General features: G+C 35.5%; 1 protein-coding gene across 21 annotated transcripts in view; it reads right to left on the reverse strand.

The window, feature by feature from the left end:
• Window positions 1-24543, reverse strand: part of TENM3 (teneurin transmembrane protein 3) — a 1347463-nt gene that overhangs the window by 714281 nt on the left and 608639 nt on the right. For 20 of the 21 annotated variants that reach the window (XM_065061277.1, XM_065061276.1, XM_065061271.1 and 17 more), the window contains exon 6: window positions 8379-8465. The exons of the other annotated variant lie outside the window; for it this stretch is intronic. The gene's annotated coding sequence lies outside the window, so the exon portion shown is untranslated. The remainder of the gene's footprint in view (window positions 1-8378; window positions 8466-24543) is intronic. 21 annotated transcript variants of the gene reach the window in all.

The raw sequence follows: 24543 nt of genomic DNA on the forward strand, positions 1-24543 counted from the left end.
AAATGCCTAAGAAGTTTTGGTGCCACTAATTTTTGGTTGTCTCAGAGGGCTTGCATTGATCTTCCAGACATGCGAGATTAATGTTTTCTCCAATTCTAGACCTTTTTGTGTCTCAAGAATCAAAATCAAGGTACCTCAAATTAGTCAGTTTCGAGAACTGTGACATAAGAAACCATTTCCAGCATCCCTACTTGGGCTGAAAAATAATTAAAAAGAGAAGAGGTCCCACTGGTTTAATTTATTATCTCAATATCACTATCTGCTGGGCAATCTACTTAAAATGCACTTCCTACATTTTCAACTAATGTTTCCCATAATAAGTTTCTAATGTTTCTTTTGTATTTAAGGTGAAAGCTAGAGAACTTTATTTAAATGTATACAACACAGTATACCATTTTTGTGCTACTGAGTAACTTGGGAGATGCAGAATATTGTAAAAAGGGAAATACTCTTGTAATTACTACACTGAAATGGTACCTACTAGACCCTCACTGCTGACATGCAAGACTTTTCAGAGATTTGATTGCCAAGGAAGGCCCAATGAATGAAACTATTTTAAGAATGGAGATAGACACATCAATCAGGACTGCAAATCAAGAGTGTCTGGTCATGCAGTGCCGATTAAAGTTAATAAGTATTTGCCTTCCCTCACTTTCTTTAACACATTCAGAATGATGAACATACTTTAAATGGAAATGCATGATTGCTGACTCTTCATCACTTGTCATTAATATCCTGGAGGTAAAGAACATGTCTTGAGGTCTAACTATATGTTATTCCATTTGGCATTACCTTATTTGAATGATGACTGAGTTCTGGTCCTCTTTAGTTCTAAACTTCCAGTTGTCATTTGCTTAATGACTTTTGAAGAAAGAACATTTTAACAAGCTAGCACTTTCACATTGTTAAAGATCCTTCCCCAAAAAACACAACATAGACAGCCTTGTTTCACATCATCATTAAGCAACAACACATAATAATTAGGTTTGTCAGACACTTTCCATTCCCTGAAGTAGGCAACTGAAACCTTAAGGGGTGTGCCAGTGAAATTTTGTCATTGACCCTTTGAAAACTGCACAAATGTGGACATGTTTCTAGTCCCTGGGAATTTCAGTTTGCATAAGCTCACCAGAGACTGGCTAAGAATTTGGCAGCTGAATCATTCAAAGACTGTATAGAACAGTATGTTTTAGTCCAAGACTGTAAGAGCTGGACAAGACCTTCTGTGTGGTTGGTTGCTTTTCTAACTAGTTGGGGTTGTTCTAGGACCGGGTATGAAGAAGAAAAATAGTCTCATCAGTTTTTGGAGGGGGAGGAAAAAGCTAAGAAAACAGTCTGCCATGCAGAGGAATCAGAAGGACCCATTATCTCTGCATAAACCACATTGTGCCAAGTGGGCTAGGTTGAGGACTAAAATCCTTAATCCTGCAAACGTTTTCACACTGCTTCCCAACTAGCTTCTATATCGCCAGAACACGGGACATGGGTAGACCTTTTTGGTGTGTCCTCGCCATTTACATAAATTCACATTTCCTTTGCAGCAGTGTCTTTTCCTTTCTGTTTGGAACGGGCTTTGCAATCTTCATGCCAGAGTAGATGGGACATCCTGGTTACAGAGTGCAGATGCCTTGGACTCACCTACACTGCAGATGATGAATGTTGGTGGAGGCATAAATTTGGTGTGCTAATGAGTTTGCTTAAAGTTCTTGCCTGAATGACAGAATAATATTTCTACATTGTAGATGTGAAAAGGGCTTGGGATGGAACAGAAGCACTCTCCAGGCATAATATATGCTACAGATGCCTATCTTCAGCATCCAGGATTTACAGCACTCTGAAAATTAGTAAGAGCTATGTGATGAATGAAGTTGTGATTTATAGAACTTTTAACTCATTTTGTCCAAAAGATGAGTAAACTGTTTACTGAGAAGATTTCTACAAAACCTAAAACCTTCTCCTTTCTTAATTAATAATGGAAAGAATGTACAAGAAAAAATATCCTGACTTCTCAGAATGAGTGACCAAAATATGGACCTCCCAAAACATGAAATTATACAAACTATAAAACCTCATTGATATTGACAGTTATTCACATCAAGAAATCAAGCAAACGTGATAATGATATTTAAGCAATACAGCACAGTGATACCTTCAGCTATTCTCCAAACAGAAACTGAAAGATGGTCACAGATTAATGAGATTATAAAATGAATTTAGCAAGTTTATTGTTATCTGAATGTTCATCAGAAACCTCTGAGGTTTTAAGAATTGCATACCTCTGGGAGTGCACAAAGTATTCTACATGAAAAAGATACTGGCTTTGATATATTTGGAGAAAGGTGGATTAAAAAATTGGATTCTTCAATGGCAGAAATCTTCCTAGCTCAGCTGTTTGGAGAATCCTGCCATGCATAGACAACATTTTTCCAGTATGATTATGTTCATGAAATTTTTGCTGCACCTTAACGTGAACCATAAAAATAACTACTTTAGGTGTACAGGCAGCATGGAATGCAGAGATTCAAATCAGCACAGATGTAATAAAAACTCAAAGTATTTTCAACATTAGGTCCACTGTTTCCTTTTCATATCTGCTCTGTTATACCTAGAAAATAACATATATTTTGAACCATGGAAAAACTGTTTATATAATCATGAATTGCCTAAGGATTATTAGGTATTCGCACTGTGTTAAAATCCAGCTATATTAACAATACAAAGGGCTCCACTTTATGTGTATTGCACTTCTCTGTAGTTAGCTGCAGTTCCTATCTCAAAGAGCTAAAAGTCTATATCTGAACACAGAAAGCAGGAAGGACAAACAGCAAGAAGAAGCAAGTAGAAATATCCCCATTTAGCAGACAAAAGACCAACGCAATATGATATGCCATAAAAATGACTTTCCTAAGAGTTAAACTGTGTAACTGTGGCAATGATTCAGTAATCAAAAGTTTTCAGAGACAGTGAAAAAGAATAAAACTAGTATAAATAGTAAAAAGAACCCATAAAATGTATATAATTAAGTACAGCATACAGTGCTGCCAAGGTTTCTTTCCACTGGAGACCAAATGAACAATTCCAGATTTCTTCACAGATTCATGGTGACCTGAGCAGTACAGCATCTTGGCAGTACAAACAACTACTAGATGTAATTAGAAGACAAATGGAGAGGGAACATTTCAAAAGTAATGGTGAAAATAGTCTATTCCCTCTTCAAAAATGAGTTTCCATGAAGAAGGAATTTCAATATTGTCAAATGGGACAACCTTCACAAAAGAATTGACATTAGTCTATAATATTCAGGCTTTTCCAATTACCCACACTGAGTCATCCTGCTTCTGTCTTACTGTTGCAATATCCTTGCTCTCTCCTTTAACACTGCACTGATTTCTACATCTTCCTTCCTACTGTCCTCCTTACAAGCAAGTTGTTCTCCTTCTGACTCGTCCCCACAAACCCCAGTGCACTTTGCATAGCCTCTTCCCAGGTACCAGAAGAAGGCACAGAGGTTGCTTTGCCAGAAAACCAGGAAAACAAACACAACTTATGAGTAAATCAAAGTTTTTCTCCTGTGCACAGATAATCCTATGTTTTCTGCCAGTGTAGGCAGAAGCCCCACACAGTGTGGACAGTCAGCCAGGCAGGCAGGAGACCCTCTCAGGTCCTTGGCCTTCAGAGAACGAGAGCATGCGTGTATCTCCCCACTTCTGAACAGCTTTTCTTATGGAACCACATGTGCGAGGTGTCTATCAGACAACCTTAGGATTTGCAAATGTTCTGTAATTTAGTGACCTATTTGTTCTGCTCTACAAAATACAGTTCCCTTTCAACAGGCAAAGTGGATATAGTTGGCCCTTTAAAATAATAATTTCAGAAAAGATGTTAAGACATTAGACCTGTAATTAACTCCTTAAAATTACTTTAGTTAGATACCTGTTTTTTCCTCATAATAACTGTGGTACGAGGAATATTTCCATTTTTAATATTCCACCATGCTGATTTAAATAATTTGTAAATAGGAGGACTACAAACTTCAACAGAAAACTAACGATTATTCTGAATTTAGCTAAACGCAGATTTTAAAAACTCAAGAGAGGCAAATATCTTTCATGATCACTGAAGAGATCCTATTGTGTTTGAAAGTTTAACCAGTTTCACCTTAGGCAAAACAAGACAGACAAAGTTGAGAAGCAGGTAAACTGTGTAGAGTTTGTAAAAATTACTACACATTATTTCCACAACCCCATATTATGGTAATAAGAAGGTATGATATATAACTGAAGCAACATTGATGAAAGAACAAGAAAATAATACTTTGGCACAGAGCTTAGATGTTCGACATAAATATAGGATAAACTACTAATTGTTTTTACATCATTTTTATTAAAAGCATATCTAAAATGTTTTTTAGTACTGTCTTGGGAGGAATGATTTCAGCAATGTTTTATTGTAAAAATAAGTTCTTAGGATTTCACTATTTGAACAAAAATTCTTCATTAAATTTTAAATACTACAATGTATTTTTAGTTATTCCATTTTAAGAGCAGAGGTTCGGGGAATGTGTAGGAATATATAAATATACATACATATGTATGTATATGTATCTGGTGGGACTTTACAGGAAATGCAAAAGATGTTCAAAAGCAGCTATTCACATAAACTATACAGTGAGGTGTTCTGCAATATTTCTACCCTTTTTTCTATTTTGTGAATTGAACTTTGAACTGTGCTGATTCTGCCTTGGGCAGAAGTGGCACAAATTTAAAAATGGAGGGTAAAGCACTCATAATTTGATCACATTTATGATCTTGTGGAAAGCTTTGCACTGTTTAACTTAATATAAGGTTGGGAAAGCATTTATTATGTTTTAAGATAGGAAACTGTTACACTCTCCTTGTCTTTGACTTGCTTCATGCAAATACAAGTAGAAAATTCTTGTATCAAAAAATAAAAATAATTGCCTAACTATAGACAAAAACTAGCACCAGTCAGAAATTATATATCCATGTTCTCTTAACCTATCATAGCACATTGGCTTTCAGTCACCTATCACACTGATGACTACTTTTGTGGGAAAGACGGGCAGTAGCAGAAGGGCATGTTAATTTTATTATAATGCTTACTAGTTCAATGATATTTCATGACAACAAAATGATCCATTTATAAAGGAAAAAATCCTTTCTCCAGTCACAGAGCATTGTTCTTGAGAATGCAAACAATTTTATGACATTAAGGGCACTTCACAGACAGTAGTAAGATGCTAAGTCACAACAAATACAATTCCACAAACCTCACATAATAAGCCTGTAAATTTTTGAAGGCTAGAACATGAATGTTACTACAGGATATCCCATTAGAAAACTACAAAATGGCAGGACTTCTTTTTTTAGAAAATAAACCCTAGATATTAAATTTGTATACATCCTTTCCATGCAGAGTTTCAAATAAAACTGGATTTAAGTTTAATAAGATTTAGCTCAAATGCAAGCTGAAATGAACAATGCTGGCATCTCACGTTCCCAATGATATACAAGCTTTGAAAATCATAACACAGTAGTGTCTAAAAGAGTGTCTTTGTTCTTTCCACAGTGTTCTGTTCCTATGGAATCTAAGGTTTGTAAAGAAGTTGGATAATACCAAGGAAGTTCTCCAGGTACACCAATAACATAGGACTGGCATAAATCACACTGTGTCACCTGTCAGACTTCAGGATAGCTTTGGTGTCTGCTCATACCTAGCCTGAATCTTTACAGTAGGTTTGGGATGGGGTTCTTTGGTTTTGCTTATCTAATTACATTACTTAATTAGGTAATTTTAATTTTATCTAGAACAGCTTCATACATTCAGTGACACAAAGCCAAGACAGTTGCTAGGGCACTCAACTGCAGTCACTCTAGATTCACTTAGCAGAAGGAACAAAAGTAACAGGTGAAGGTCAAGAGCAACTGACACCAGCAAACTCTGGAGTCAGAGTATTCCCCTGGAATGAACAGGTACCTATTCAGATCTCTTCTGAGCTGGAAGAGAAGGAAACTGAATTTGTTTTCCAAAATATGAGTTAGCAAAGTGACGATCAGACCACAGAGGAAAAAAATGTGTTCCTTTTCCTTGCTGTTATTTGAATTGTGCATGACATGTATGAAAGTATCCCAAAAGAAACAGGCTATTTTGTTTCAAGAATAAGTTGTTTTGCTACCTTCTGAGCAATTTTTAAGTTCTATTAAAAAGTACTTTTGTTTCAGTACAGATTTGTTTCATATGAAAAAGAAATGGGCAGTCCTAAAACCCAAAAGTCTGAGAGAAAGCAGGGTAATGCAACCCTTAAATGTCACATAATATCACTTTTCCCTTCCTTTCATCCTGTACTGGGTGGCGATTAATCTTTCAAAACCAGAGAGCATGTTGTCATAGCACGAATTGTGGAACGTCACAGAGAGTCACGGCATGAATCTGCCTTTTTCTGAGGTAGGAAATCATAAACATTTCTTACGCTGGTTCAAATAACTGTGTTTTTTTCTGCTATATATAAACAAAAATGTCATTACAGATTGAGCATATAGCTTGAAATATATTGACAATTTGAGAAGCATGTATTTAATTTTTATTTTGTGTCTCTATCCATTTCATAATGACAGAATGATCTGTTGTTTCTGAAAGAATTCGCTGTGTTCCCTAACAAAGGTGGCTGTATTCTCCATTCCAGTAAATGTGGAGACTGAAGAAGCAAAAAATGTCTTTAAACAACCTCTTCACTCTGTTGTCCTGAAAGCCAGACTACCACTTTGGCCATCTGCCAAAATTCAGCAAAATTTTTAGCACCTTGTGATAAATGAAAGTTATCTTCAACTACATTTCCTAAAAGGGCATATTGCAAAGTTAAGGATCACTAGGACACAGAAATCCTCCAGAGTTAACTTATTTTTCTTGGGAATATTCCTCAGATCAGCCCATGGAGATGATGGTAATGTTGCTTGTAATCTGGTAGTTCTATGCAAGAAAATAAAAAAAAAGTTGAATGTGCTGAGTCTACTTCTGAAAACTGCTAGGAATTACCCACAATATTATAAAATACTTGCATTATGTTTTAACCTAAAGGGTAAAAGAATGACAGAGTAAAAATAAATGGTCAATTTCCATGCTGAAATCACTCTTATCGTATTGATCAATGAAGCTGCTTTTGCTGATAAGCTGTGCTGACTCATCAAAAGTAGTAATCATTGGCAAAAGCAGTGTAGGTTGAGAGTGGTTCTAGAGCTCTTTAAATATCTTCTGTTTCAGTCTCCCTTTTCTAGGAAAATTATATTACAGAGGACTACTAGAGGGAAAACATGGCTAAAACAGAGTATGTTTAAAGATGGAACTGCTCACTTTTCTGATGTTAGTCTCCATGTACATAATTATTTAAATTTCACTCCTTTATTTGGGCTTTTCCAGGGCTGCCTCAGTTTTGTGTATCTGATCACAGACACAGCATTTCCTTTCCCTTCTCTGTCTTTTCTTCTTTCACATGCACCACAGTACTTCAAATGGGTTAAAATTCTTCAGGGGCTGCATTCCTTTTCCTATCTTTAAAAAAAAAAAAAGTTATTTTTTCCTCAAAATAACAAGATTTGAAACTAATCTGCTTGTTACAGTTGTGATTTTGACCTGCCCAATAAGCTGCACATTGGCTTCTAGTTTTGAGAACTGTTTTTGATGGTGATATGTGTCACTCTGTTGTAATGCTAATTCAGGCAGAAGCCATTTATCATTTCTGAATATAGAAAGTGTTTGGTGTGACAATAAAGATCAAGAAGCAGTGTAGCTTAGCCTATAAGGACCAAATCCAGGACCAAAACATCTACTTTCTATTCTTGTTTTACTCAATGACTACAGGAAAATCAATAGTTTTAATGTATTTTAGTGATTCCTTGCTGACTGAAATAATAAAGTAAGATTAGATATTTTTACAAAAAATATTGAGGTAGTTCAATACCTGTCCTCTTGTACCTTTGTTTTACTTAAGCCTTTCTTCACCAGCAGGCAAAAAAGACAATTATAAACTTTATTCCCCCTCCTTACTAGAACATGTAAAATACCCCAACAGTATATGGGCAGTTTCCTCAGCTCCACGGCTTTTGTGCAAAAATCTCATATGTGAATATTACTATGTCCAGATTTAGGAACAGGGAATGTTCCTGATAAGCCATGACCAGGACAACAGACAGGTTAAAAAAAACCAACACAACAAACAGGTGAGACACCAAAAAGAAAATTCTATTACTTTTGAAAGAAATTATATCTTTGAAATTTAGTAAAATAATTAAAACTTTTAGTAAAGCACATGGAGTTTATTTGAAGTATGTTATTCAGAAATATATTGAAATTGAATTTCATACCAGGCCTTGCTCAGCAGAGTGGCAGCTCAGTAGAGATGTTGTCCAAACAGAATTGTTAAAAGGGCTTATCATGGAGAAGTGTAGTTCCTGGAACAGAACAAAAAGAGGGATTTTACATCCCTGATTGCCAGCCTCATTGCTTCTATTATGTTACATTCTATGAAATCAGTTGGAGAAGTTAGATGCTCCAGATTGCTACAGACTGCTTGTGAAACTGGAAAAGAAAAAAAAAAAGGTCTCTCTATACATTAGTATTATATGTGTAGACTACTTCATGTCTGTGCTGTGAGTATTAAGATATTACTATATTTAACTTGCTTCACTTTATTATTAAAAAACATATTTCAGACCATTACTTTTGGGAAAAAAACCCATCTTTGTAGCTAACAATTGCCGTGTTACCAAGTGTTAGAAAAAAAAGTTTAGTTTTCTGCAGGGATCCGAGTCTCAGATTACCTTCCTACTCTCTTTTTTTTTTTTTGTCCCGGAAAACATATAATTCTGCAAACTATCACAGTTCTTTTTTCCTTTCTACCATAATAGTTCCCATAGCATTGCCACTGACTGAGCTAGCTCCTGATGGTATTTCAGTGCAGGTGCAGAAAACAGGAAAGGAATGGATGGAGTTAGGCTGGCTCCTGATCTTCAGCTACTTTCACCTTATATGATTTCTTTTTGCTCACGCTTCCTCTGTGGCTGAACGCACTGTTCTTGGCCAGACACAAGGAGCAGTACCAGCAGACATCCTTTCCTCTTGCTCTAGGAACCGAGAAGCAGGAAGCGAGTGAACAAGCAGGGTTACTGTCTCAGTTTCTCAGGGGCAGAAATTCTCCAGTCCACCTAAGAAAAAGCCTTAAAGGGCCTTCTAAAAAAAAAAAAAAAAAAAAAAAAAAAAATCCAAGGAATGTCAAATTTATGGGCCTTTCTTTACCTTTAGTTAGGTTTCTATGTATATGCAATATAGTACAGTAGTGCTTGGCTGAACATTCTCTTCTGCTTTCCCCACAAAGTCAAGAGCAGGGTGCAAATAGGCAACAAAAACAGGACATACTGGTGATGAGTTCAGGTTGATTAGGCAAATATAAATTAGAATCACAATTACTAAAATCCATATTGACCTTCTAGATGATCCTCTAGGGATATAAAATTTATGGCTCATTAAAAATTTGTGTATTAGGAGTACCTACTACAAAATACTTCATGTTTGCCAGGGGTCAGGAGCATACACATGGGTAACAAGGCAAAAAGCTTTAATGTCACTGCTGCTCCAGGACGGTTTACTAACCAGTAAAAGAGGTGTAAACTTACTAGCGAGGGCTTAGAGGTAAATGCGGACTGACATGTTGATAAGAAACTGTCATTTGTTCCTGTGGTTATACATCAAGCCAAAATGTTAATGGCAGATCTGGACAATAACAGAGGCACTTCTAGGTTGTGACTGGGTATCCATGCTGTACCAAGCCATGATAACAAAGTGGGGAGAAATAGGAAGAAACACCTGCTGCTCTTGGTAATTCTTTCTTTTTAAATCTGCAAACTTACGGGATTGATCGAGATCGAAATATCTTTTGGAACCATAGAAATACAATATCTGTTTACTATACTGAATTCTGTAAATGAACACAGTTTCTGTGTATAAAATGGATATTTACACTCATTTCCTGTCACATATCTATTCAGTTATGAATACAAACATATTGGTTTTTATAGTTAGATTTTTTTCTTCATTTCAGCTTCAAGTGGACACCTTCGATATGCAGTCATATATATTATTTCATATTTTATCTTCTGGGGAAAATTTCTATGAAGAAAGTCTCACTGACTAGTTTTTTTCTTTAACTCTTTAAATCAGTATTTCACTGAGGTAGACAGTCATTTCCAGGATACCTATCTTGTCTTTACCTGAATTCAAGCAGCATAGGCAACTGCTTTCATTACTGTCTTTTTCTGTTATCCTTTTCAAAGACTGAGAAATTAATTCATCTGTAGGGCTACATGCTCTTTTAAAAAATAATTCTGATCTTTATATAGTAATGTAATTTAAATTAGTACCTAATTCTCTTAAGTCCACAATTTAGGACAGCGCGGAATCTACTGCAGCAACTAATTAAACACTTACTGTAAGGTTAAGTTTTTCATTAAATCAATAGGCCCCTAGTGTCAGTTACAAAGCCCTAATTACTATGCTGTAAATTTAGATTGAATTTGAATTAAGGACTGATTTCAATCTAACCACAGCATGTAAATATTGTAAATTACCAGAATTACAGTTCAATAAAATTGAATGGATTTCACTTTAGATAAACTAAATGCAAATGAGCTTAAAAAAAAAAAAAAAACCACAAGTAAAACAAACCTGCAGAAATTTCCCAAACATCTGCACAAGTCTTACATGTGCAGTATATAGTACACTGCTTTGGCAAAGAGCATGTCAGAACTTCAAAATGCTGCTACCGTTTACTCTAACATGTTTTAAATATTTCATTATCTGTTCTGAAAATGAATAAATTTAATCTCTCCCAAGTGATCAAGTAAAATGATGGCTAATGTGCCCACTTACTGTGTTGCTTTAGTTTGATGACTGTATTGTTGTGCTAAAGCACAGTATGAAATCAGGTTATCAGGTTATAACTGGCAGGGATAAAAAAGGCAGCACTGGGAAACACAAAACAACCCATTTTCAAGGCATGAATCATGCACTTTGAAGATTCAAAAAAAAGTGTAAAAATTACAGACAATAGCACTCTAATCAAACAAGGGCAAAACTGAAAATAATTGGGAGTTTGTGGACTTCCATTCAGCTTCAAATAAGCCCTGTATCCACAGGATATTAATAAAATTGGGGAAGTGGGCAATATGCTAGGTTACACAGAAAAAGAAAAATAATAAAATTGCCTATACTGAGGGTCACACATACCATTATTGTGAGATTTCTACTCACCTGCCTACATTGTTTCAATACACACTAACATAAAAATTATATTAGTATCCTTAAGATGTCCTTAAACAATTTATGAAAACCATGTCTAATTTTTTACACTTTATTCTTCATTAATACAGTTAACTCAGTAGAATAATAAAAGTTGATGGAAAAATTAAAAAACAACCAACCAAACAAAAACCCAACAACTTAAATTGTCCTGAAGGCTCAGAAAGGTTGTAGATTAAATAAATTAATGACAATTTTTGCCATTTTGTGCTTCACAGATGTGGAACATAAAGTAGAGAAGAAGGGGTAAATAATAATCCTCCTTCAAGAAGAATGTCCATTATTCTCATTTCTACCAGAAACAGAATTATGACATCTGATTCTTTACTACAGTTATAGTTTTGTTCCTTTTTTTCAGAATACATTTTATGGAGTCTTCACGCTGTTCACACCTCACAAAGTTAAACCGTTCCAATGAAGTTTGCAGGCACATGCTATGTGTCTGACAATACACAAGTTGACAGCACCACGCTTTCTAAAACTCTTATTTCCTGTGAGTGTTAAAATTATATCTCAAGCCACAGAGAAGTATTTTAATGACTCCATGTCATCAAGGAAGGTAATAATACTTCAGCTCGGCTTCATCAGCTGAGCATGGTAGCCAAAGGTAGTAAGTCATTTACTACATTTGCTCTATGTAGACATTTCACATCAGGAAAATCAAACCATTCTCTGAAGTGCTCATCTTACCAGCCCACTGGAAAGTTAAATTACTGGCTGGAAAAGAAATGATGTTTCACTGAAGTTTGGAGTTTTGCACAAGTGGGATGTATGGGCCAAGCTGCGAAAAGCTACAGAGTAGATAAGAAAAAATGACTCATTACACTTTCCAGATTAGAAAATATGGTATGTTTATACCACCTACAGCATGTATAGTGTATTGCTAAATACAAAAAATACACTAGAATGGATGATCAGTAGTTTTATCATTGTCCTTTGTTTCTGATAAGGGGCCCTTTTCAGAACAGCCTTCCACCTTTATGTTGTACCCTGGTGGACAGGAGAACCTGTGCCCTATTGGGATTCCACTGCTGTGGCTCCTGGGCTGGAAATCATCCCTTGAGCTCACTGCCAAAGGCTGGAGAACCATCTCACCTCACAGGACTGTGCTTGAGCAAGCATGAGCAAGAAATATAAATGACTGATGAAATAAATGGCTACCTTTTCAAATTCACAGAAGTAACAGATGGCATGACTTTGATTTTACTCTGTAAAATGAAACAACTTCACATTTCCAGTTCTGGAATTTAGGTGAAGTTAGAAAAGTACAGAAATTTCTAGGGCACAGTTCTGTTGGAGATAATTTATTTGTGTTCTGTTGGAGATATCTTACTTGTGTTCGGTAAAATTTCTTTTCCATGAAAAAAAAGTATGGTTAAACAGTCAAATTAGCTAACAATAAATGAAATAACCATGCTATAGGCTCATACTTCACCAACTGATAAGTGTTTTCATGTAAAAGAAAATATTTTGAAAACAGTCTTCTATTGAAAAGGGAGATTTCTTTCAGAAAGTAAATTTAGATATGATAGGAATTTTAATCTTGCACAGTTTAAAGTTTAATAGCAGTTCATGATCAGCTCGTTAAGAAGTCTCTGCCTCTTGTGAAAACGCTCTGCCACTTTGCATGGTGAAGAATTTATGATTTTATCCTGTCATATGGAACAACAAAACTAAATTGAGGTGTTTTTTTTGTTTTGTGTTTTTTTTTTTTTTTTTTTTTTTTTAATTCTTCCTAAGGTTGTAGCTTTTTGAATTCCAGTGTTCGATCTGTAATTCACACAGTTAAATGGAAGGCTGGCTATTCCACACACAAGTTTCATCTCATGTCTGTCTAAGCGATATGGAACACATATAACTGTATTAAGCTTAGCAGTCAGTGGTTTGGACCTATATATGCACGCTTATCAGGTCATATACAGCATAGCTAAACATTTGTTCTCCTAAAATTATGCTCATATTTAATATCTGGAAAAAATGACTGCCTTATGGAATGTTTGAAGTTTGCCTTCCTATTACAGTATGACATTCACAACAGCTGGGTATCAAATCATACAATTAGAACAGTAAAGCCCAAATACAATGAAGATGAATTGTCTACAGTGTGTAGATTGCAGAACAGAATCATGGAGTTAAAAAAGGGAGTCAGTAACTGAAGACATTCTTAATGGTGTGAATCCTGGAGTGAAAATTTTGGGTTTCAAAGACTTTTTTTATAAATTTATTTGTGGGATGAATCACGGAACAGAATCTCAGAACAGTTTAGGTTGGAAGGGATCTTTGGAAATTATGTAGCCCAATCCCCTACTCCAAGGCTCTAACATTTTTCCCAGGGCTTTTTCCAGTCCAGTTTTGAATATCTGAGGCACCCTGTTCCACAGCTTAGCCCCCTCCTGACTGGCCAAAAAAAAAAAAAAATCTCTATATTATTTGGAACTTTTTTTGCTGCTGATCATTACCTCTTGTCCTTCTACTATGCACCTCTGAGATGCATTTCCATGTTCTCCACCATGCTCTAGCTGAAAACAGTAATTCGATCATCTCTTAGCATTCTCTTCTGCAAGCTGAAGAAACCCATTTTCCTCAGCTTCCCTTTGTACATCATACTCAGTTTGTTATTCTCTCTTGCAGCAGGTGGACAGAACTGGACCCAAGTCCTGAATACAGAGGAATAATCACTTCCCTCAACCTGCTGGTGATGCTGCTTCCCACTGTGTGGTAAGCCTTCATTGCCACAAGTACGATAAGAAAACTAAAGCCTTTGTTATCCGAGCAGCTGTGATTAACGGTCATTTATCTAGATGTGGGAAAAATGGCAAGGTAAGTGACAACAGCTTGACCCTCTTCTGTTTCATGATTTTAGTTAGCAGTGGGAGTCAATCCCATAATTTTTTACTACAGAAGTCCAGAATTATTTTCAGTAACGCATCCTTAAATATTGAAATATCTATTGTTAACAAGTAGTTCATAATTTTATTATTATAAAGTGAATTGTTCACATTATATGAAAAAAACTAGCTCCAAACATGACTCTTCCATGAAGAGTGAGCATAAAAAATCTCAACTATCATTATCAAAAATACCAGATAATGTACTTGTAATGGCTGTAGAAGGTTATTTAAAAATACCATTAAAAAAAAAGCAAACAATCACCACGGAGTCTGAGACAAAGGTAGCAACAGAAATACTATTTTTTGCAATAAATTTTGTAGTAACGTTTGCTATGGACTTGAATGAAAATATACTTTAGGATAGACATTAACTGAACGTACAGGCAACACACACTAATGTTCTTTTCTGTCAGCTTTGGGTTATCTATGCATTTTAACATTTAACTTCACTGCATGCAAAATCCAGAAAAGAAAAGTATGCATAAAAATATACAGGGCATTACTTATTTATATGTAAAACCTTTATTCTATTTTGTTATTTTAGATTAAATCCCATTTCAATTCTATTCTCTCAGGGAAGCACTAACAGTTTGAGCTCAGCGTGAAAGCCATCAAACACTTGAGCTGAAATTTAGATTGGGCAATTTTGCCTGGTGAAGTAGAAAAGGACATGTGGAATGGCAGAGAACAGAATGGCTTATGGAAAGGCAGATGCTTTAATAACTTGTTGTCTAGTGGGAGCCTCAAATATCTAAATTTAAACACTGCAATATATTAAAAGGTGTTGCTGTCAGGGAGCGTATACTCCTTTACCGTAAGAATCAGTGTAAATGTGAATATTTAATATATGTGTGGACTTTAATGCAACGTTTATTTTACAATTTAAATTAGAATTAATTGAAAGGAGTTAAAAGAAATTATCTCAGACTACAAAATTTTGCTTAGGTCTGCATTGCAAAATACAGTAGGCTAGGGCCTAGGTAATTTTGAGTCTAGAGTTTTGACTTGGACCTGTCTCCCTCTCTGAGTGAGCTGACTAGATACTTGAGATCTTCTGCCTACTAAGATCCTTTTTGTTTCAACATATCAATCTCTTGTTAATTCACACTGGGTTTTAAAGTATATTTATCCTTAAGCACATCGCTGGAAGTATGCAATGAATTTACCTAGGAAAATGTCTGGAGAGAAGCTAGAAACCTCCTAGGTTAATTTCTTTATAGAACAATTCTCTCAGAATGTGTGGAAATAGCGAGTTAACTCTAATTCACTCTGGGTGCACAATTTACAATCTGGCAGAATTAAGATGACTAGGGAAGAAAAATTTTATTAATAAGCTAGCTTCCCATATGTTCATGAACAACTGGGTCCTATTAAAGAACAATGAAGGCTTTGTCACTTGACTTTTGGAGATATGACACCAGTATTTATATACTGTTTGGTGACACAGAACTCCTAACTGACATCACCTTTCACATTTGTCATCTCATACACTGTTCCCGTTTTCTAGAAATATCAGACTATATTTGACTTATGGATATGAAAACATGTTAGGTATACCAAGCAGAAACAGGAAATAAAAGCTATTTTAAAAATAAATCTAATATTGAAGTTTTCAGTTACGGTTTTTCAGATATGTGTATGCATTAAATAGAAGTCAGATGGATATGGTTCCACAGATGTGGTGACAAGTAAAATTGGGGGTAATATTTTATTAATGACTTATAGAGTATGCTAGAATGATTTTAAAGGTCATTAGTTTAACTACAGATTTGACTTTGTAATAGTATTTACTTGATACTAATTACTGGACGGATGCAATAAAAATACGTATAAATGAAAACCAAGCTTTGTGTCTCTGCACATTTTCAGTGACATTTGAAATTCTGTTTTAGGGAGTGGATGGCTAGTTAGGGTCAGCAAGGCCTTTTGATTAAAGAAGGAATGAAGACTGACTGTGTAAGCTTAATGGAATATTCTTACACACAGGAAGTCCTTGAGCTAGGTATTACTGGAGACTACAAAGAAATTAATGGAGAAAATTTTCTTTCATTTCCTTTCCTTTTTTTTTTCCTCCTTTCCATTTTCTTTTCAACTCTTATCTAGGTCTCTGGTATTGACCACAAAGAGACAGTATGTTAGGCTAGGTAGATTTCAGGTCTGGCCATTCGTGTTCTTATAACCCAGTGGTAACAGACACAGTGTAAGAGCTTCGAGAGGAATCAAATGAGAAGGACAAAATGTAACACTGAGCTGAAGCAAAGAAAAGAGGGCAAGATCATAGGAGCTAAAAACACGTGGGAGAGGGAACTTGCAACCAGGTTGTACAGGCCTGACATACTCTATATGAGATGATACTTGAGGATTTATCTGGATCTATTAGTAAGAATTCTGTAGAAGCTGTGTGTTATAGAATAAACAGACTCTTCTTATGCCTTTGCGCCATGTTTATGTAAAATCTTTCTGTAAACAGATCGCAATCACTTGGTGCTGCATTGCCTACAATAGAGAAAGCAGCCAAAAATTACTGCTTGCTGCAGAACGGCACATAGACTGCTGCTGAAAAGCGATCCTGCATCTCAAAGCTTCACTCCTTTTTCAAACCCTCATTGCTGGATGGGAGTCTGGCTGGCAAGATTACTTTCAATGCTTTTTTTTTCAGGAAAACACCCAGCATTGTTGATCAATTAATAAAAAATTGAAGGAATTAAATCTATGACAGGTATTCTGCAATAATAACAACCGTAACTACAAGCACCTTAGCTAAACTAGATCTGAAATAGTTAGGACTGTTTGGGAGCTGCTTGAATAACATCTGCCCCACTTATCCTCCATTTCAATTTAATATTCGTAGTGCTAGTGCTGCCTATATCATCAATGTCAAAAACTAAAAAGTCTTATCTTCAACTTTCATTCCAATGCTTCAAAAGAGCTTTGAATTTGCATCTTACTCTAGGGAAGATGTAGTTTAAAAACATTTTTGCCCAGCTTGCTCCATTAATTTCTGAGGAAAATGCACCTACTGCTGTGAATATGACAGTTCTCAACCTTGGTGTTTTTACAGGATGTCCCTCCCCAGGGAACGACCAACACCATTCTGACTTACCCTGCTGGAACTGCCCCTCCTGCTGGGTAATCAGCTACTGCAGCACTAAGGGAGAGACCTCAGTATGATTAACTGAATGCCCCTGGTGAATGCTAAGGAAAAGGAGAACAGCAAGTTTTATAGGGGAAAAAGTGCTTTCAGTAATCATCTATTTTCAATTCAAGCAGCTAATTTACAGTTGCATAGAGTTGCTCAATTACCAGCAGCACTTAGTATTTTATGCATCTCAGTAAGCTTGAACTTGAAATAATATTCATCACACCTATCAAATATATTTTTTCTCCCAATTATTTCTGTGAGTCAAGAACCAAATTCATTTTGTAATGATTATCTGACTCAGGTAAAGCTGATTTTCTATTACTCTAGGCCAAAGCCACTGACAAGGGCACAAAAAGGATTATTTTTCAGCAGTTTTCAGCTCAGCTAAATCAGCAGATAATGCCATCCATGATGCAGAGCGATCCTGACCTAAAGCCCTCCTCATTGTTAATGTTTCTCACATCTCAAAGATGCCTCAGTGGCAAAAAAAATATTCTATAGCCATCTTTTGAGCATCAAGAAAAAATATTCTTTTAGAATTCTTTGGATTTTGTGCTTTTAGCCGTTGGTCCCTGAGTTGTCTCCAATCCCAAACTGCACTATCTCATGAAGGAAATATGTTTTCTATAGTCAGCAGTGGTAATTTGGTGTAAAGTTTTATTATATGTAGACCATCAAATAAAGACTCCTTGTACTCCCATTAAAAATAGCAACAACAAAACCAAAGTGCAAGACCCAGAAGTGAAACACACAAAAGAAAACTACAGTTGCTCTGCCAAAGAGCAAATAAAGCAAAAGTTCGTTGTTATTGACTGCTATTCACATAAAGAGCAGTTTCTCTGTATCATCAGCAGAAAGGCATGTGGACTTCCAACTGAAAATTCCTTTTATAGTTGAATTTATTGTTTGAATTTTTATACCATGATATTTAAAGTGAATAGTTCTTTGGTTTAAGAAATTTTTTAGTCATTAGTTAAAAGAAAAGCTAATTTTCTTTTTAGAAATGTTAATCAATCATTTAGATACTGTTTGCATTCTATCCTTTTTATACTTCAACATGTATTTTAGTCATAGGCTATCTGTGTTATGTAGCAGGGACATTTTCCATTTCGTCAAGTGTTCTCTTCAACCAAAAGCTGCATAGTTTTAAATTTTCACATGATTTTTATTGTACTTTTTTGTGGTGATTGTCATAAAAACCATGTGGCAAACAGCGGTGACCTCACCAGTGTCCCTCAGTCAGTGAAGAGCTATCATTCTGTTTTAAACATGGGGAAGCTGAGATATGCAGAAGTGTGAAGAGGTTTACAAGGTATTCTGAGGCTGAGCTAAGACAAACAAACCTTTTTGCAATCTTCTCAGATGATAACTATGATAAAGACGAACTGGACATAAAGATACATTTGTAGTGTTACAGCATTTTGAAGTCACAGTATCACAGTATGTTTGGGATTGGAAGGGACCTCAAAAGATCATCTAGTCCAATCCCCCTGCTGGAGCAGTCCTCTGATAACTCCTTAAATGTATTTATTTACTGTAAACAAGGCTTTAGCTCTCAGTATGAATGCCTGAATGAAAAAGCCCCTTTGTCTTTGGTTGGTTATTTGTGGAAGGAGGAGTTAATTTTTAAGATGTCGTGAGCTGCTGTCACACTTTTTTTTTTTTAACTAGGCAAAACAAGTCTAGTCATGAATATGCTCCCATTCACTCAGTGAATCTATCTGCTAGTGTGATGAGACCTTTAAAATCATCATCAACAAGGCTGGGAAACCGAGGCCTGCATGACTGTGCAGTTCTAACAAGACTGCTGCCATTCTAACAATAAAGAGAATTATGCTATATCTGTAGGTTTTTCAAGATCCATTTCTACAAGTAACAATGAAAACCTGTAGTAAGATTACTTTAAAGAGGTGATGAGGATTTTTTGACAAAATAATTTTCCTTGAATAAGAAGGTGGTGCATCAGTCACCCACTGACAGAGGCACTGTTTTTTTATTTCTTGTATTCGTATTTACATAACACTCCAGCAGGATAAACAGGGAGGTTGTGTAACAGTGGCTGGCTCTACACATGGAATATACTTTTCAAAAAAAAACAAATATGGAAGGATTCTATCAAACCTTCATGATAATCGATGTTGGAAAAATGTAGTATAGTTCTTAGAAAAAAGAACTGTGGAAATATCCTCCACGATATGTAAGCTGTATACACACAATCAAAACTGAGTAACATCCAAGGAGATGTCCAATCAAAAGACTTTTACCAGACTAAATCAGATGTGTTATAAATAGTGTGTGACTTCACTAGAGTCGGGAAGAGATAGATTTTTAACACAACAGATACACTATAAAGGGTGGCAAAGACGGTCACTGAAGGTTTGCTATGTTTGATGTGAAAGGGCTCAGTACAAAGAGACTGAGTAAGAGTTTTAGTTATGTGGATGAATGACTCCCTTGCAGACATCTTTCTGCAAGACCAATAAAATTCTGACATGGCCTCTTCCCACCCTGTTGTCTGCCATGCACTATGACGATACCATTTTGTCCTTCAAAAATCCCGTTTAAAGTATTTCTTTTCCGCATTCTACAATAAACACACAAAAAAACTTGCCCATAGTTAGGTTGCAACTGTCTGAGGCCAATTCCTACCATACTGGCCAATATAATCTCATTGTTCCCTTGAACTCTGCCATAGGACTTTGCCTTGCTTTGACTAGCATGTCTCATTCATTCCTTGAACTTTCCCATATTTCCATCTCTCTCCATCTTGTCTTGCTTAGTATTCAGTCTAATGCATTATAAGTAATTCAGACATTAAGTAGATACAGAAAGAAGGCAGAGAACAGGATATGACATGTCATTGCCTAGTTCTTTTACAGCTGATAGACCTGATAAATAAAATACAGTCAGACTGTATTTTAGATGCCTTGTTGAGTCTCTTTTGGAGCTCAAGAATCTTGCATACCTTCATATACAACAATCCATTCTCACTTAGAGGAGTTGCTTGTGAGATATTTTATCTTTTATACTAGAAAATTTAACAATGAAAAAGATGAGTATAATGTCTGCTAGCTGTTACACGCAAGTACATTCAGAGGAGCATCACATATATGATGGTATAGATTCTCTAAACTATGACAGGAGTAGTACTAGGTCTCATTTTCCGATGTGAGATTATTAGAACTGGGTTATAGATAATTTTATGTGAATTGTTTAAATATTAATCTGAAATCGTAACTGACCTTGCTTTGAGCTGGAGGTTGAATTCGGGCCTCCTAAGGTCCCTTTCTACCTGAATTATAATCTTAAGAAACATATATTTTTCATTTCTGAACTAGGCAGAGACTAAAGCAGACAGTCACTCCTTTTTTTCACACAGTTAACAAGTTTGCATTTCCTCAGAGCAGTAAGTGAATCATTTTACATACTTTGTGTGTTTGCCTTCCCCAAAGTGAAATAAATAGTTCTTTTTCTCTTTGTTTCTCCTTCCTTCCTTACCCCTCTTGCTTTATTTTACATTTGATGCTTCTTAACTCCCTGATCTAAATCCTCAGCTCTTTTCCAGTTGCAAACTCTCTTTCACTAAGTAACTTCAGTCAACCAAAACCACATTACTAAGACCTGTTTTATGATTCTATCCAAATCACAATTCCTTATTTCTGGTGACCACTAAACATTTTCTTCTGTTTTTTAATCATTGTATTTATGCTTACAGGTTTCATCATGCAACTGTTCATTTTGATTTCATCATTTGTATCTTCATTTCCACTGAACCTCCTATATAAAAGACATCCTCACAGAAACAGCCCATGCAGTCATTGCTGTGCAGTAAATAAAACTCCTGTTCTGCTTACTGTAGTGTTCATGGAAAATAACCAGATGATAAAGGGCAATCTGGTAACTGGTCACATTCTATTTGAATAATAAAAATAAGGCAGTATTTTCACTTGGTTTTCTCTCTGCAGTGATCATTGGTTCTGCCTGTCAGCTGTGTTTTAGCATGTGTTTAAACTTTCTGGCATATGGACTGTCTTTGATTTTGGAGAATTCGCACCACAAAAGAGCACTGAAACTTAGAGTGATCACTAAACACCACTGCATTACAAAAGCTGACAATATCAGCATGGTTCACAAAGTGAGGAAAAGATGTTAAGACAGATGTAGGCTCAGACTACATAATCACATAGCAATTATGAGTGCTTATATACAAGAATTATATTTGTAGATACAAGTAATGAACAATTATTTTATATCGATCATTATAAATGAGTCAGTGAATTAAATAGAGAGAGAAGTTGATGGCACAATGAAATTAATATATTTCTTAGTTACAGTTAAACTTATACCATTAAAGGGGTATATATATTAATAGGCATTGTCATATTACATTTTATAACAAATACATTTAAAGAAAATTCTTTAAAGCTCATATATTTGACACTTTCTGTCAACAGAATGCCTGAAAAAATCTGGGCCCCACAAATCATGACGGAAATGAAACATTAGCTTTCTCCTCCTGCTAGATCTAGAAACATAACATATGCTGCCACTTGTCAGTCATCTCAGGGTCAGCCAAAAGCCAGCTGACCTGCTCTGAGATCACCATTAATTTTTAAAAAGTGTTTACTGATTGTCACAAAATGGATTTAAAAAAACTGCAGTGAGCAGATGAGGATAAACATTTTCAATTAAAGTTTTGGGTTGAAATGAAAATATTCTGATAAGGCTGGATAAAGTGGCCTCTGTGGCCTTGCCTCATTATATCATTTTGCCATTAAGGTGATTACCCATGTGAAATGGTGAGTCACCTTAAATTAGAAACACATTTGTATCTGAATGTACACTAACTTATTTGTAAACTATTTTTATCCTCATAACAACTGCTGGATGAGACTACAGGTTTGTTTTTTGACTCACTGATTAGACCATTTCATAACAGCACTCTAGCATTTAGCATCTCAACTAGGACTGTCAAATAGAGATTGCTGAAAGGCAGCTTCCTTCCAAAGAGACTGTCCTTCTAATCACTGGCAGCGTGCACAGTAGGTTGCTACCTTCTGTCTCTATACTAGAGCTCTCAAGTCACCTGGTGATCTTAGACATATTGATATCTATTGACATTATTCCTTCATATTCATAAACTCCATATAGTGCTTTGCACTAAAGGTTAAGGAGTAAGGGCTGTGTAAATGGAGAGAAGCTGTTGGCATCCGTAAGTTTTCTGGAGATACGACTGCAGTTGCACTACAAACATTGGACCAAAGCAATGACCAAGAAGGAAGAGCGGGTAAAGTAATGATGTAACTAAGTCAGGAAACAAAGGAAAGAAATAGTAAGTCAAAAGGCAAAAAACATTCTGAAGTAGCAGAATAATTTCACAAGATTTTTAAAATGCTGTGCATTAAATTATTAAAAAAAATTTAGTTGCAACAGACATAGCGATAATAGACAATTATATAGTCACACTTCATATTCTGTAGCCTGTAAAAATCATGGAGGAAATACAAATGCTTTTATTTCACATCACATGCATTCATTAATTGCTGATAAAGAAGTGGAAAAGAAGTTCAATAAGGTACTAGAAATGTTGCAGATGTTGCCCCACATCAGGCAGAATCTGTTACGGCTTAAGCTGATTTTAATGCCCAGTTGGAAATAAGCTTTGATGTGTAAGAAAAGTTCATGGGTTGACTCAGAACAGTTTAGGAAAATGACTAGTGAAGGATCGATCTATGCAAGTGTTTTTACACTCAAAGCAGTCCTAACAAAACATGAACTTCAGGCTAATTCTGAGATGAAATATCTAGCATCTTGATTTCACTGCAGAAGCAAAAAAAGCATTTTTTGGTGGGGAGAGAGAGGAGCAAATCACCGAAGATGAATCCTAAGCTAGGAGTCACTGCTGAAAACCAAGTCTTTTAATTTTAACAAGTTCATAAAAATAAGATTTTAATAATTTAACTGAGGGAAAGGCAATAGCCAATTTCTGCTCAAGTAATGCATTTGACTGAGCGAATATTCAGAAAAAATTACAGGCTTGTCTGGAGCACCTGCTTATGAAGCATATGTAAAGAAGGAAAGAAAAAATTTCCAGTGACACATTTCAAGCAAAACAAAAAGAATATTATGAGAGTCATAGAGAGGAAGAAACCTAAAAACTCTAAGGTGGTTAAAATATGTTAGCACTATCTTGTAATACTGGTAGTTGTAATTTCCTAAATAAATGGCAAATGCCTTAGTGAAAACAAACAAACAAACAAACAACACAACAACAACAAAAAATGTGGCCTGTTAATTTGTTTAATTATAGATAATGTTAACAATTTTATTACTATTTTATTGCTTCTTTCTGTAGTTTATAGCTTCTTGAAGTTTGCCAACAGTTCTTGAAAATGTGACAAAGTTGCTGCTTATTTACGCTCTGCTCAAAGGAAAAATACCTCATATGAAATCAGACTCTGTTAGGGAATACAACATATCCATAAGTAAATTCTGAACTTTCTCTTACATTAGATAATAATGATTCAAATTCCCTATATTCTGTCAGAAGACCAAAAGCTAACGCTACACCTCTGGTTTTCTCTAAAATTTAAATTTACATTTCTTTCAAATTTGCTGTACTTTATGTTCAAATTTCATATATGCATTCAAGGCCTGAAAATAGACTATTTGATGCATTTTTGCAAAAAAAACAAAACAAAAACTGTGTGAAAAACCCCACAACCTACTCAGAGATAAACAAAGCACCAAACAAATGAGAGGATGAAAATATTATTTTGACCTTGAGGTTTCTAGATGGTCAGTCCCTTGATGTCTGTATCTATTCTTCTGAAGAGATCCTTACTGAGCTGGTGAAAATGCTCTAACATTTAAGCATTTTGTTTCCTTCAGGTTATATCAGTGAAAATTAAATTAGGTTTGGTCCTAGCAGTTACTCTTTCCTATCTGCCACATTGCTGTGTACTATTATCTTGGAAACAGACCAGGAAAAAACATTAAAATCAGCATTCTCATACACATGTAGTTATCTTTGATACTGGGGTTTTGTTACAATACAATTTCATGTGGTACATCATGGTTTTGTGTGTCTAGTTTTTGTACCAAACCCTAAGAAAGCTTGAAGATTTCTACAACTTCACATGG

Source organism: Columba livia, chromosome 4, assembly GCF_036013475.1.
Source record: "Columba livia isolate bColLiv1 breed racing homer chromosome 4, bColLiv1.pat.W.v2, whole genome shotgun sequence".
Lineage (NCBI taxonomy): Eukaryota > Metazoa > Chordata > Aves > Columbiformes > Columbidae > Columba > Columba livia.